Source organism: Oryctolagus cuniculus, chromosome 20 (assembly GCF_964237555.1).
Source record: "Oryctolagus cuniculus chromosome 20, mOryCun1.1, whole genome shotgun sequence".
In the NCBI taxonomy this organism is placed as follows: Eukaryota; Metazoa; Chordata; class Mammalia; order Lagomorpha; family Leporidae; genus Oryctolagus; species Oryctolagus cuniculus.
The window spans coordinates 11,421,619-11,437,393 of NC_091451.1; the positions used below are offsets into that span (position 1 = coordinate 11,421,619).

Below are 15,775 nucleotides of genomic sequence, written 5' to 3' on the forward strand. Positions count from 1 at the left end.
TGGGTTCTGGCCTCATCATTACACAACTGTCCTTGATAATTATATGTATTGGAAAAACTAAGGTCAGTGGTCTGAATTAAACGAATAGTAAAGGAGAGAACAAGATCTATCCTGAGGCATTAAATCATGATTTTGCTGTGAACAAACATCATTCAATAGGGTGCAATGTATATGATTATCCCTGTGCTTCTTGTATGTTGAGCGGTTTATTCCTCACAATAGCATGATTCTTGTCCCCTGCACAGAGCTCAGAGAGGTCAAGTGCATTGTCCGAGGATGGACGGCTAGCAAATAAACTACATTTGTTTTAACTTCAAAGTTTTTACTATCAGGGTAATATACTGCCTCGATACTTCTCTATCCTGGTTAGAAACTATGGTGCTTTTTGAAGAAACAATTATTAGTTGTATTTCCCCCTTTGATTCTGCCACAACTGAGCTATGTGAACTTAGTAAACCCTTTGTAATGTCTCTGACTTTTTCCCCCTAATTTCAGTATCTTTTTAAAATATTTATTTATTTATTTGAGAGGCAGTGTTGCAGAGAGGCAGAGGCAGAGAGAAGTCGGTTTTCCATCTGCTGGTTTACTCCCCAAATGGCTGCAATGGCCGGAAGTGGGCCAATCTGAAGCCAGGAGCCAGGAGCTTCCGGGCCGTCTACTGCTTTCCCAGGCTGTAGCAGAGAGCTGGATCCAAAGTGGAGCAGTTGGGTCTTGAACTGGTGCCCATATGGGATGCTGGCGACGCAGATGTCTCTGACTTTTAATCACTTTATGAGTAAGAAGCTTGGATTAAACGAAACTATTTTCCCCTTGTTAAGAAATGAAATAATATTTCATTTCTGAAGGCAAGAGTTTGAGATATTCAAAGAATTCTAATGTATGCAATAGGGATAGTTTTGAGTGTGCCTTGAACTGGTCAGAAGCTGCGATGAAGTTAAAGAAATACAAGAAGTATTTTCTGCTTATGGTGTCATGGAGGAGCAAGCAAAATTATTTTGCCGTCTTGACTTCATTTTCATCTTAGTTCTGCTTGAGATCACAAGATTTCTGCTAGTGGCCATGTGGGTTATAGGTTGCCTTTTTACATACCTGGAGGGAAGAGAGAATCTTCTCTCCTAAGCACAGACTGAAAATCCTTCCTAGCATTCTTTTTGTTTTGTTTTAAAGATTTATTTATTTATTTAAAAGTCAGAGAGAAGGAGAAAGAGAGAGAGAGAAAGAGAGAGCGAGAGCGAGAGATATTTTCTATCTGCTGGTTCACTCCTGAAATGGCTGCAACAGCGAGAGCTGGGTCATGCAAAATCCAGGAGCCAGGAGCTTCTTCTGGGTCTCCCACATGGGTGTGGTTACCCAAGTGCTTGGGGTATCTTCCGATACCTTCCCAGGTACATTAGCAGGGAGCTGGATTGGAAGTGGAGCAGCTGGGGCTCGAACGAGCCCCCATATGGGATGCTGGCACTGCAGGTAGAGGATTAACCTTCTGTGCCACAGCACCAGCCCCATTCCTTGCATTCTGATTGGGCTCGTTCACTTCAAAAGGACTATAATGGTCTGCAGAATCTTAGGGCTATTCTAGTTGTAACATATTCTATTCTAGCATAATCTAGATTCAAAGTCATATCACAGTGAAAAATACCCCCAAATCTCAGTGACTTAAACAACCAAGGAGTATTTCTTACTCAAACTACATGAGGGTGGGAAGAGATTAGCTCCATGCTGTCTGTTTTTTGGAAACCTAGGCTGAGAGAGGCTTTGCCATCTTCAACAATACTGATGTTGAGGCTGGGGGAGAGTAAACACCCATATGGGATGCTGGCGCTTCAGGCCAGGGCGTTAAGCCGCTGTGCCACAGAGCCGGGCCCTGTCTAAGATGCCTATAGTGCGAACCACAGGCTGCTTTAACCCAGGGAAGAAGGCAGGCATTTTCAGCCACAGATGCAAGTCATAGGGAGGGAGTCTGGCTGGTTTCATCAGCTTTTAAATCAATCATTTCAGTTACCCTTCTGATAGGAAAGATTAGCTCTGGGTATTTAACGAGTGGTTTCTATTTAAAAATTGGCACAAAACTGACTTAAAATACTTATTGGATATTGAAATAGAGAACCTTTTTCCATATTTCATTTTTTGTATTGTCTGTTAATGGTGTGTCAAGCTGGCTAGATTTATAGTTTTAGAACTGGCTAACAACTAAAATTTGTCTAGTCCAACCTCTTTATTTTACAGATGAGAAAATTGAGGGCAAAGTGGGCAAAATGATTATCTCAAGGTCATGCCTCTGTCTGCAGCAGTCTCAGCTCTGTTCTTCCCTTTGGATGATTCCCTGCCCAATGGAGTCTCATAAATGGTATGTAGTTAGGGCAACAACTGCACGACAACAAGAACAATAAAAATTTATTGAGGATGTTTGCGGAGCTGATATTAGTTGGTACCTATTGGTAGACTTGAAGGATTTCTAAACCATTTTCTGAGTAGCTGCTGCTGAGTCTCCTGACAGCCTCACCCCTTTCTGGGACCCCATGGATTTCCCCTCTGTAATAGGATCCACCTCAAAGGTTTGATTTGAGATTAAATGACGGAGAGAAAGAGTTTAGCATGGGGCCTGGCAGTCAGCAATATTACACCTTGGCTATTATTTTTATTACAGTTATGATAAAATGGTAGTAAGTTTGAACTAGTTTCCACATGAACGTTCACAAGTTAGGAAGTGATAGCATTCAAGTTCATTAACTTTCATCCAGCTAATCTCTCAATAAAACAGCCACTCCTGTCCTCACTTTACCTCTCATTTTGTCTAAGAGCTGACTCCTCCTTGCCCCTTACCCGAGACCCAGCTGATGACTAGGAATTTGACTCGGGCTGTGTAAAACAAAGTGATGGGCTGACAAGGTCCTGCTAGTTTCAGAGGTCAGGAGAATGTTCTGTGTGCCAGGTAGAACTCTTATGGAAATCTTGGGATAATCCATCAAAGTCCAAAGCCTACTTTCACGGGGGAGGAACAGAAAAAGAGGCGAAGCACTCCTGGTTGTTTATGCAAAAACCAGAAACCTTGGTAAGACGCAGAGACAAGCTGGGGTGAGAAAGTGAGGGAGGGGTCCCGGCAGCCTGGGAGGTGGAGGTGGCAGAAAAACACCCTTGGCAAAGACGCTTTCTCTGTAAGAAATTTAACCTGGCAAGAGAAAGGCTGTGTTTCCAGTACGTTCCTCATTGGAGAGAGCAGAAGAAAGGTGTTTTTTCTAGAAGCTGGGACTATTTCCTGCACTGAGAAGAGTCAGGGTAAGCACTCCTGGTCAGGAAGTTGATTACTGGGTTGGAACTTAATGTGCAAAGGTCTGTTTTCAAATGTCAGTGGTTCAACTGATACTTCCAGTTCTGGGATGGCAGCTAAATCCTGGGCAGGTGCGACATAGGGCTTGGATAACTGTTCAGCCTGTCAGAGGCTGAGAAATACATTAACTACAGAGCAGAGATCAGAATCACCAAAGAAGTGGCTTCTAAGTACTCTCGGATACTAAAATTGTTTTTTTTTTTTAAACATATTCTGTCCTATGAAAATGCATTAAATCCTGGAAAACATTCTTGACAGGTTTCTTTGGAGGGGATGGCAGGGATGGGAAGAAGGGATGAGAAATATTTTAAGTATTTTAATTCCTAAGATTTTGGAAAGGAAAACTGAAGGCCAGATAAAATACCAGACATTCTGAGGCAAATGTAAGGCTTTGAACTTGGAGATCTTAAAGTATTACATAATGTAGCCAACCATAAGTGGTTCTTGTCTTTCTTTAAAAATTAAATCTAACATGTTTGTTAAAATGTTGAAAAATAAAGCTGTGTTTAAACTAAAATGCTGCAAATATTCACTCTGACTCTGATTTTTTTTTTAAATTAATTTATATATTTGAAAGGCAGAGTTACAGAGAGAGGGAGACAGAGATCTCTTCCATCTGATGGATCACTCCTGAAACGGTTCCCACTGCCCTGGCTGGGCCAGGCCCAAGCCAGGAGCCTGGAACTCCCTCAGGGTCTCCTAAGTGGGTGGCAGGAGTCCAAGCACTTGGGCCATCATCTGCTGCTTTCCCAGGACATTAGCAGGGAGACGGATGGGAACTCGGCTCATGGGACGCCGGCATCACAGGCACCACAGAGGCCCAGCTGTGACTTCTAAAAATTATCTAGAGTGCTGACAAGACTTTGGCCCTTAACCCATCTTACTAAAGCATATACCTAAAATTTCTGTTCATTTTCAACAACCACAGTGTGTGACCCTGATAGCAGAATTTTGTTCTAAGTTCAGTGCAGAAACCTCATGGGAGATACCAACCAGGAATTTAATAAATGATTATTGAATGATTTTACTGATCGGCAAAAATCCAAATTCTCCGAGGTAGAAGGCAATTGTGGCTGTCAGAACGTGTGTGTGAGTGAGCTTGGGTACGTCACCATTTTCTCTCAATTTTCTCCTCCTAAAGGGAGATAACGATCATAAATATAACTGTAAAGTACTTCATAGGCCTGCTTTTGTTTAAAGAGCTGACAGTAAAATCCACAAGGTCCAGCAAAGCCGCCCTCAGAAGAATCTAAGCTGCTTGAAGGCACGGAATTTTCTTTATTCATTAAGTCAGCAATATCTTGTGTCTCTCGATTGCATACAGTTCCTGGCCTCTGAGAGCGTCTCAATAAAAACTGTGCATTTATGCGGGTTATTAGTGTAGATTGCAGCTTTGGCAGGCCGCTGCCTCTTAACTCTCTTTTTTCCTGTGATCCATTGAAAACTTGGCACCAAAACCGCCGTCATCTACTCTGGAGTAAGGACCCCCGATATTCACTTTAAAACCAGCCGCCCCTTCGAGGGGCAGGGACAACTCCTGCCCTCGGGGCACCATTTCGCGTCTCCGCGGCGCTACGCCCCGGGCTTGGGATCTGGGTCCCGAGGCTACAGGGAAGAGTTCGGGACGGGAAGCTCGTCTTCCGGCCCTCTGATTGGCCGGCTCGCACTCCACTCACGCGGCTCGCAGCTCTGATTGGCCCCGGCGGCACCCCCTCGGCCCGAGACGACTTTGTGTGTCGGGGCGGCGCGCTCGGGTCCTCCCCGCTCAGCTCGCGGGCTGGGCTGGCCTGAGGTAGCTCTTCGGCCCACTCTGCTCTGCATCGCGGGCGCCAGGAATTTCCCGAGTCCGAGCGGGTAGGAAGCATCCTAGGGAAAAAGCTTCTCCCTCCCTCCCCGCGCCGCCCTCTCCCCCGGACTGAATAAACTTCCGCCCGAGAGGGGCTCCCGCCGCCGCCGCCGCCGCCGCCGGTCGGGAGAGGCCAGGCATCGCGCTCGGGCCCCCGCGGGGGGAAATCGTTCTTTTTTCGGCGCGGATGTGGACACACAGCTCTCACAAGAGGACACAGGGCTTTGCGGAGTCGCAGCGGGCGCGATGCCTGCAGGCTGCAGCCGAGCGGGGCTGAGCAGCGGCAGAGACCACCCCTAAAAGCAGCAGAGAGCCTGCCTCCAGTCGCCAGTGCGGGCTCCCCTTGGGGGCCGCGGACTGAGCTGGCCTGGCCGGCCGTTCCCCGGCGCAGCCTGGAGGCGGCTCCCCCAGCGAGCGGGGAAGCCGGGCTTCAGGCAGTAGAGGGCGGCCTACGCCCGTCTGCGAGCCGGCGCCCGGCCGGAGCCCTGCCGGCCCGCCGTGGCCCGCGGCTCTCTGCCCGGCCGAGGATGCTGCGGCTACGCGGTCCGCCGGCGCAGCGAGGCAGGGGGCGGGGAGAAGCTCTGGCACATGCCAGGGTCGCGGTAGGTGGCGGCGGCCGGCGCATGCGCGCCCTCTCCCAGCCGCCTGGAACGCCGAGGGGCGCGCGCGCCCCCGCACGCGCGCGCGCACGCTCCCTCGCTCGCTCGCTCGCGCGCTCGCGCCGGCCGAGGCTTCCCCGCCTGCGCTCGTTGTCAGAGCCGCTCCGGCGCGTGCGCGCGTCCTCGCCGGGCCGAGCCGAGTCGCCGGCTCCCTCAGCCCCAGGCCCCCGCCCCGCGCCGCCCCCTCCCGGCCCCGCAGCCTGCCCGTCCTCTTCCTCTCCTCGCGGAATGGGGCCGGCGCCGCTCAGGGTCGCGCGCCCTGGACCCGGCTCGCGCTCGGTCTCGCGCTGTCAGCGACTGCCCGGCTCGCGCCGCCTCGCGCTCTCGCTCAGTCAGTGGCGCCGAAGGCTCCGTTAAGCGGCGGCGGCGGTCCGTTTTCCTTCCTCTCCCTTCCGTCGGGAGTAGCATCCTCCACCCAGCCGCCTCTCCCTCCCCCAGCGCGGGGCAGCTGCGGCTGACGGCCGGGGCTGTGGCGACTGGCGACGGCGGAGACCGCCCGCGCTCCCGCCTCGGGTAAGGGGGCGTTCGGGAGCCGGGCCCCGCGCGCCTCGGGGTCTTGGGCTGGGCGAGCGCGGGGTCTGAGCGGGCTCCGGGGGTTGTCGCTGCCCCCCACCCCCCACCCCGGGCGACCCTCGGGGCCTGTTGCTCTAACTGCTGCTACTCATCCAGAAAAGTGGGGAGGCAGCCCCCGGGGCGCTCTGGCTGGCTGGTGCGGCGGCGCGGCCCGGGGGGCGCGGGCGAGCGGGTGGGGGGACCCGGGGCGGCGCGGCCGCTGCCCTGGGCGTCGCGCATCCTTGCCCGGGGCCGAAGCCCTGGGAGAGAAGGGACGGAGGCGGGGGTGGGAGCTGTCCCCTCGTCACCCCTCTGCAGCCACCTTTCCTTTCTCCAGCGGCTCGGCCCCTGTAGTCGCGGGTGGCTGGGAGGAGAGGGTGCCCCTGCGTTGTGGGCTTCTCGGGCTAGCCATCCGGGAGTGTGGGTTCGCACAAAGATGGGCCCCCCGGCGAGGGGCCGGTGCGGGGCGGGTGCGGGCGCGAGAGCCCCTGACCCCCTTTGGATGTGCCGATGACGAGCTGCGAGCTTCGGAAGCCCCAAACTTCCTTCGGAGGGTTAAAGGAGTCCCTGTGTGTCCTGCTGGAGTGAGGAGGCTGTGGGCTGCAGCACCTGTTCTCACCGTGGGCATTGCAATCTTCAGATGCGCAACGCACCACTTAGGTGAAAGGGCGATGCCGCGGTTAGGATTTACCCCTAATGAGCTCTTAGCATTTTGCCCTTCAGGGTGAGGCCTTTGATAAAGGCTGGGGGAGGTGGCGTTTTTCTCCTACCCGTGCTTGAATTAGTTTCTAGCTTCCTTAAGACGAGAAGGTGGACCCAGGAAAGCCACCTTCTCCAGGAGATAACCCAGCCTCAAGGTTTCAGGGAACAAATGCGTAACAAGTTTTGTATCATTTTAGAGTTAGACTTATCACAACTAACTGACGTTAACTTTGGCTTGGCTCTGTAGAAACTGCAGGCAGCGTTCATGCTTCTTCCCCCCTCTGGTTGTTCCAGGGGCTACGTGCAAGCTTATTGGCTTCATTAAAGTTGGATTCTATGTTTTGTGCATAATTCTTTAAAAGAGTGCATCATCTAGAAAGCTGTTTAGGAGCGAAGTCACTTAAACGCCAGAGAACTATACTGAAATAATGGAGTAAGTTGTTGTCTCTGTTCTTTGAAATAGCTTTAAAAGAACCTAAAGCCCTATGCCAAAGGCCCTGTACTTTGCTATCCTTGTGAAATATAAGACACGTATATATAAAGTCTTAATCTTATAAATACTACAGTATTAAGAAGATGGAAATTCAAGTATTTAAATTGTGGTTTTACAGGCTTCGTGTGTAAAAACGTAGGGAGTTAGAGATGATTAGGTTGGAAAGAACATTGAGGGGTGGTTGAAGGCATGGACCTCCCTTTGCTGTTTTCATGAACTGAGAATTCTGTTTGAAGGGCTGAAAGACTGGAATCAAACTTGCATGGATTGCAGAAACAGATACCAAAATGTATCTTTGATCAAGTAGTGAGTTAGCACGAAGGGTATCTTGCGATTCACTAGATTAGAGGTTCAAAATAATTTCCATAAAATTGGCTTTGTATAGCTTGTATTCTAAGGATGTTCTTGAGTTTAAAAAGTAAGTTCAGGTTGTTTTCTTGTAAGCCAGTTCTATTTGAGACGTGTAAAATTGACAGACTCTTTCTGAATACATTATGTAGTGTTTTGTTACAGATTCCAACTTGTTATTTTAAGGAATTAGAGTGTCTTTAAAAGTAGTGAATTTTGAAATTTGCTAGTGGGTTGGAAAAGCTTGGGTTCCTTCCTTATGTTTCTAAAATGCGGTTATACTAGCATGTTGGTCTGGAGGGGGAGCTAGTGCCAAAGCAAAGTGTAGCTTAATAGATGTTTGAGCTTTTAAAACACCTAACCCCAGGTTTTTATGAAAGGAGAAAGAAATCTTAATGAAGGGCAGGGGAATTGATGGGTGCATGTGTCTGCACATGTCTTTGTGGGGTACATACATTGTGTATTGCAAATTGATTTGAAAATCTTCCCAGGATCTGACATGATGGAAAGGAAGTGCATAAGATTTCTTGAACTTGCTGATTTAAACTCAGAACATGTATCCTAAAACTTACTGTGTAACAGTATTTTCTTAACTTTCTTGTGTACTGTATCAGAAAGGTGTGTATTCTTGACCCGTTTTGTATTTTGTATGTTTTTTATGAATATTTATAGTTGTGAAATTTCATAAAAAATACTTCAGATAGAGTCTTGGGTAGGCAGAGTGCAGAAAGCTGGGTGTTTGTCAAAAAGTAGAGATCCTTTCAATGAAGAAATGGGCCTCTCGGACTTGCAGAGTGGCAGTATCCATCCCAAGGTCACTTCTTAACTGCTGTCTCCTGCAATGCAATGCAGTGAGTCCAGCTGATCCAAAGTAAATCTGCACCTTTGAATATGAAACAGTTATTTTGTGGTCTGTGGCACTTTATTTAGATTTCTAAACTATAGCTAATTAGGGATGTTAATTTATCTCTGACCTGTTACATATCTTTCTTTATTTAAAAATTTATTTTGATTTAATTTGGAAGGCAGAGAGAGAGAGACAGATACAGAGACAGAGAGATTTTCCATTCACTGGTTTACTCCCCAAATGCTGGCAACAGCCAGGGATGTGCCAGGGTGAAACCGGGAGCCTGTAATTCAATCTGGGTCTCCCCAATGGGTGGCAGGGACCCAAGTACTTGAGCCACCACCTGCTGTCCTCCAGGGTGTGCATTAGTAGGAAGCAGGTTTGGAAGAGGTTGCTCCCATGTGAAATATGGATGTCTCAAGTGGGGACTTAACTGCCCTGCCAGATGTCCACCTCTTACATATTCTTTAAATGACGTATATATTGAATTCATTAATATATTCTGTTTTCTGAGGATAGTGATTGAGTCCTTTGTTAACCATAACAAAGTTAAATATATTTTATAAATAGGATTTCAATGCTGATAAAATAAAAAAATCTTCCATTTCTTTAATGCTTATTTTTGATTTACTATATATTACATTTAGTAAATGTCTTGGTTTAATTAAACCATAGGTGCACTCATATCACATTTATAAATGTAGAAGTGTTTCATTTCTTCTAATCAGAGAAACTTTTTAAAAAATGTGTTAATAAGTTTCTTTAGTTCAAAACAAAATATGACAAGGACTCTAAGCAACTCTGAAACTAAAGTATTAGCATTACAGCACTTTTAAGCCCTGTGTCGATGCTGCTCGAATTAGTCCTTTTCAGATGAGGTATCAACTTGCAATCTTCTGTAATTATCAGGAGTGAAGCAGTTAGAGGACCAATGCAGGATTCTGTTTGATTCTCAGGTTTATATTTTTGTGCCATTTAGTATAGTGTTTGCTTTTTTGAAATTTGTTATAGCTTGTTATAATGAGAACAGTTAAATATATTTCAAGATAGTCACAGCTGATTTTTAAATAACTCATTTTATCTAATCCCCAGTAGACCATTAAATGGTGATGCATGTGCATTTAAGTTACTTTTTAATTGATTGGTCTCAAGTCTCAACCTTCCTTTCTGTCTACATTCCACTCTTCTGTCTCTCCAAACCACTCTCCATCATCCCAGTTGTCTCTTTGGGATAATTAGGAATCAAACCAATAAGGTTAATCTTATCATCCTCTTGGCAAAGGTTTTTCTTCCTTGTAAATGACTTTATATCTCTACAATACTCTGAACATGTGACTCTATACACTTTATGTGTATTACACATTTTCCTTCTAATGGAAGAAAAGGAGCATGTAGGGCCTGAGGGACTAAGCCATGCTTATGAATGCAAGGATTTTTGTACTCTTTACAGAAAGCAGAGCCACAGGGTTAATTCATTTAAGTTTTCTTTTAAAAAACACTGTGTTTGCCAAAACCTAATACCTTACTCATCTTCAGTGTTTTAAAAAATATATTTCTGTATAATTTTTTCATCAGGAAGCTTCCCTTAAAATGAGATAACAAATTCTGTTAATACCTAGAACTAGAATAAATGTAAGCCCTATTTACAGACATTAAGCTGTAAAAGCATACCAGTGTTGTTTAAATGGCTTAGATCAACATTCCATATGTTAGTTTAAAAAACAGTTTTTTAATTTTTAAATGTAATTGATAATAATATCTTTTTTAAAAAAAAAAGATTTATTCATTTTGAAAGACAGTTACGGAAAGGCACAGAGAGAAAGGGAGAGAGAGAAGGATAGAGAGGTCTTCCATCTGCTGGGTCACTCCCCAGATGGCCACAGTGGCCCAAGCTGTGCCGATCTGAAGCCAGGAGCCAGGAACTTCTGGGTCTCCCATGCTGGTGCAGGGCCATTTTCTACAGCGTTCCCTGGCCGTAGCAGAGAGCTGGATTGGAAGTGGAGCAGCTGGGACTCAAACGGGCGGCCGTATGGGATGCCAGCACTGCAGGTAGCAGCTTCACCCGCTACGCTACAGTGCCAGCCCCGATAGTAATATCTTGATTACTAGTTAAGTGGAAAAATATAATTAGAGGCTTCTGTATTTCATCTGTTGTTTGGGACTTTGGAGCAGTCAGTGAAGCGATGGAGATTGAGAGAGGCAGAGCGTGGTTCTAGTTGATGAGACTGCTTTATTTGTAGATAAGGGAGATTTCTTCAGTTTTTCTCTCTCCCTCCACTTTCTTCTCTCTGTCATCCTCTCACAGCGACGGTAAAAAATGTAGGAATTGAACTTCTTTACAGTGTATTTCTTTGCTTTGCATTCATACAATATTGTCAGATAAAATGTTGTCTTTTTGCATTACAGTGGGTTTATATTTATTTATTATTATTTATTTGAAATGCAGAGTTACAGAGAGGCAGAGGCAGAGAGAGAGAGAGAGAGAGAGAAAGGTCTTGCATTGTTAGTTCATTCCCCAGATGGCTGCAAAGGCTGGAGCTGTGCCGATCTGAAGCCAGGAGCCTCCCCAAGGTCTCCCAGACGGGTGCAGGGGCCCAAGGACTTGGGCCATCTTCTGCTTTCCCAGGACACAGCAGAGAGCTGGATCAGAAGAAGAGCATCCAGGACCTGAACCTGTGCCCATCTGCTATGCTACTGATAGGTTTATTTTCATGACTTTATTTCCTTTGTGGTAGTGGGCAGAAGGCTAGAACATCAGTTATGTAAGTTTTAATTTTATTAATTAATTAATTAATTTTGAAAGAGGTAGAGAGAGGGAGAGGGAGAGACAGAGAGAGGTCTTCCATCTGCTGGTTCACTCCCCAGATGGCCACAGTAGCCAACGCTGGGCCTGACTAAAGCCAGGAGCTTCACCCGGATCTCCCATATGGGTGGCAAGGGCCCACACACTTGGGCCATCTTCTGCTGCTTTTCCTGGGCCAATAGCAGGGAGCTCGTTTGGGAAGTAGAGCAGCCAGAACATGAACTGGCACTCATTTGGGTGTTGTAGATGGTGAGTTTACCTGCTATACTACAACATGGCCCCTTAATATTATTTATTAAAATGATTTTATAATTTCATATAAAAAAGAGGTATGGGGGTGCTGGGTTGTGGCACAATTAAACTGTTACTTGAAATGCCAGCTTCCCATGTTAGAGTGCTGGTTCATGTCCAGCTGCTCTGCTTCTGATCCAGCTTACTTACTTACTTACTTACTTACTTACTACTGTGCCTAGGAAGTCAGAGGATTATGGCCCGAATGCTTGGACTCCTGCCACCCAAGTGGGAGGCCCAGATGGAGTTCCTGACTTCTGGTTTCAGCCTGGCCCATCCCTTTCTCTCTCTCGCTCTCTCTCTGTAACTCTGCCTTTTTTAAAAAAGGAGAGAGAGTGAGAGCGAAAGCGAGAGAGAGGGAGAAGGAGATATTTTCCATCTCCTGGTTTTCTCCCCAAATGGCCTCAATGGCCAGAACTGGGCCAGACCTAAGCCAGGAGCCAGAGCGTCTTCCAGATCTCCCACATAGGTGGCAGTGGTTCAAGCACTTGAGACACCTTTTGCTGCTTTCTCAGGCCATTAACAGGGAGCTGGATGGGAAGCGTAGCAGCTGGGACTCAAACTGCACCTGTATGGGATGCTGGCAGGCAGTGGCCTTACCTGCTAAGCCACAATACTGGTCCCAGGAATTGGCTTTTTTTTTTTTTTTTTTTTTTTTTTTTTTTTTTTTTTTAACAGGCAGAGTTAGACAGTGAGAGAGAGAAAGAAACAGAGAGAAAGGTCTTCCTTTTGTTGGTTCACCCCCCAAATGGCCTGTTACGGCCTGTGCTCTGTGCTATCCGAAGCCAGGAGCCAGATGCTTCCTCCTGGTCTCCCATGCCGGTTTAGGGCCCAAGCACTTGGGCCATCCTCCACTGCCTTCCCGGGCCACAGCAGAGAGCTGGACTGGAAGAGGAGCAACCGGGACAGAACTGGTACCCCAACCAGGACTAGAACCTGGGGTGCCGGCGCCACTAGGTGGAGGATTAGCCAAGTGAGCCACGGCGCCGGCCCAGGAATTGGCTTTTATTTAACAAAATGAATTCTTTACCTTCTTTGTGTGCCTCATTGCAATAATATAGTGTGAAAAATATGTGTATTGAAGAGAATTAACTCTTAAACTAAAATGAATATACTGTTCTCTACTCAGGGGAGTACTGTTAGCAGGTTTGAGCTGGTTACAGTGAGATGTTCACAGAAGAAAGTATGTTTGATAGTTGGGATCCTAATCATATGGAATCTGATTCAGTGTCTCTAATGTGGAATTGTACTTGCATCTGAAGGAGAAATAAATATATTTAGTAAAGATAGTGTTACAGTTTTTATGTTTTGAGTTCTTTGAATAACTACTTAATCTATTCAGTTACCAAATGTTGGAAGATTATACTTTTGAGAAAACCTGTTCTTTAAAATTAGAGCTAAGCCAGAGTAAAAATTTTGCTTTCTTTTTATAAGTTTTAGATTTTTCTTTCTCTTTTGGAAAATTTAGTGGAACTCTAAGTCTTAGGAAGGTGATAACTGATTCTTGAGGTCTTATCTTTTGTAGATCGATCTTCAGCACACGAGAAGTGTAGGTTTACTAAATGGTCCTCATGGGCTCCTCTACATAATTATAGAAATCTAGGCCTCCATTTACTAAAACTCATGTTTGTTTTTAAGGTCCAAATGTTAGAGGTATCAGCTTATACCTCTGGTAGGTTGTCAGATGTGTGCAGCATTAGAGATTTAATATTATTTTTAATTTGTAAGTAATAAAGAATTTAATGTCCTCAAATGCTGAGTAAGCTGAAGGATGTACTTTTATTTTTTTAAAGATTCGTTTATTTATTTGACAGGTAGAGTCAGAGAGAGAGAGAGAGAGAGAGAGAGAGAGAGAGAGATTGAGAGAGATTTTTCATCCACAGGTTCACTCCCTAACTGGCCCCAACGACCAGGGCTGGGCCAGGTCAAAGCCAGGATCCGTAAACTATCTGAGCCTCCCATGTGGGTGTCAGGGGCCTGGGAACTTGGGCCAGCCTCTGCTGCCTTCCCAGCACATTAGCAGGGAGCTGGATTGGAAGTGGAATAGCCAGTGTTCGAACTGGTGCCTGTATGAGATGCTGTCACAGCATTCTGTGGCTTAACCCGCTGTGTACAGCTCTGGCCCCAGGATGTACCTACCAATAATGAACTAAACTAACCTGCTATGTGCAATTAGGAATAGTTCCTCTTAATAAAATCTTTATATTTCAATTTTAGTGTCACAATGATATAGTGAAAATGAAATCACCAAAGAAATCCATTTGGAGCTATTTGGTCAGGTCAGATAACGAATAAAAAAAACCCACAGCCTGTATTTTATAACTATTTGTGGAGACTTAGAGCAGTACAGAGAGTACCTAAAAGTAATTAATGAGAAATACCTAAAGTGTTTTTAATAGGAATCATATGTAATCATATGTATGTTTGTATAGTACTCGTCATTTTCTGTTTCCATTTCAAATATAAGATTGGTAAGTCAGGTATCTAACTGGGTAGATTTGGAATAGAAGATTTGAAATTTGGAAGAAAGTTGATTTCTTCATGTTTTAGTGAGGTAATCTTTGACATAGTTTCTCAGGTGTTCTAAGAACTTAAATCTAGGGGCTAGTCATCACTTGCCCTCATTCTATAGCAGAGTACTTAAAAAGAATTTAAAGCTAAAATCTCAGCTCTTTTCTTTCTTTCTTTTTTTTTTTTTGGTGAAATGTCTTCCCCCTCACTAGTTTTATTGAGATATAATTGCTGAATAAAATTTATACATATTTAAGGTATACAACTTTATGTATTGATACATATATACATTAAGAAGATTACCAAAGTCAAGCTAACATATCTGTTACCTAATAAATTAAATTATATGGGGAGATTTAAACGAGGCATGAAGGAGTCATTTTAACAGTGTCTGTACAGAGTTCTCTTGATCTCAAGATCTGAACTTCTTGTCTTATTATTATATTTTTTGGCATGGTAAGAACAATCAGCAAATTTCACTTGTACCATACAGTATTAATTGTAGTTACTATGCTGTACATTAGATCTCCAGAGTTTATTCATCCTGCAAAACTGAAGCTTTGTACCCCATTTCATGTACCTCCTAGCTCCTAGTAAGTACTATCCTGTTCTTCTGTGAATTCAACTTTCTTGGATTCCACATGTAAATGAGATCGTGCAGTTTTTTTCTCCCCCCAGTGCCTGCCCTATTTGACTTAGCAGAATGTTCTCCAAGTTCATGTTGTAAATGACAGTGTTGGAGAGGTAAGACTTTACCTCACCCTTTTAGGGTTTTCTCCTGCTTGACCTGAAATCAACAAGAGGAAAACATGCTAATTTATTTAGTACAAGATTTTATGTGGCATAGGAGGCCCTCATAAGGAAACAAAAACCCAAAGACACAGGTAGCATTCAACAGTTACACACCAAATTGAACAAAGAAGAGTAAGTTGTGAAAAAAGCAATTAAATTATATGGGGAGACTTAAATGAGGCATAAAAGGGTCATTTTAAGAAGGTCTGTACAAAATTCTCTTGATCTCAACTTCTTGTCCTTGATAAGAATATTCTTTCCTTTTAGTACAGGGAGTGCATCTTTCCTGTGGAAATTTCATTTTCTACTTTTAAGAAATAGAAAGAAGGTCAGAATGATCTTGCACCTGCTGTTTTTCAAGTGCCTTCAACTCAAAATAGTCAATATGCCAGAATGGCATATTTTTAACTTCTTTTACAGGATTTCCTTCTTTTTATAGGCTGAGTATGGTTCCATTTAACACACACATACACATGCACACAGTCACAGACTTGGTCCTCTGTGGATTCAACCAACCACAAAATGAAAATATTTTAAAAAGCATGGTGTCTGTACTTAACATGTACAATTTTCTTTCCTTGTTATTTCCCAAATGATACATTATAG

The 15,775-nt window shown here is 44.9% G+C and overlaps 1 protein-coding gene across 8 annotated transcripts in view; it reads left to right on the forward strand.

Moving 5' to 3' along the window:
- Positions 1 to 5,043: 5,043 nt before the first annotated feature.
- Positions 5,044 to 15,775, forward strand: part of FUT8 (fucosyltransferase 8) — a 296,746-nt gene continuing 286,014 nt past the window's right edge. For 3 of the 8 annotated variants that reach the window (XM_002719524.5, XM_017349465.3, XM_051826373.2), the window contains exon 1: positions 5,044 to 5,179. The gene's annotated coding sequence lies outside the window, so the exon portion shown is untranslated. Of the gene's footprint in view, positions 5,180 to 5,927; positions 6,344 to 15,775 lie in introns of those variants that run through there. The other 5 variants (XM_070065095.1, XM_070065096.1, XM_070065099.1 and 2 more) reach the window with 4 other exon arrangements.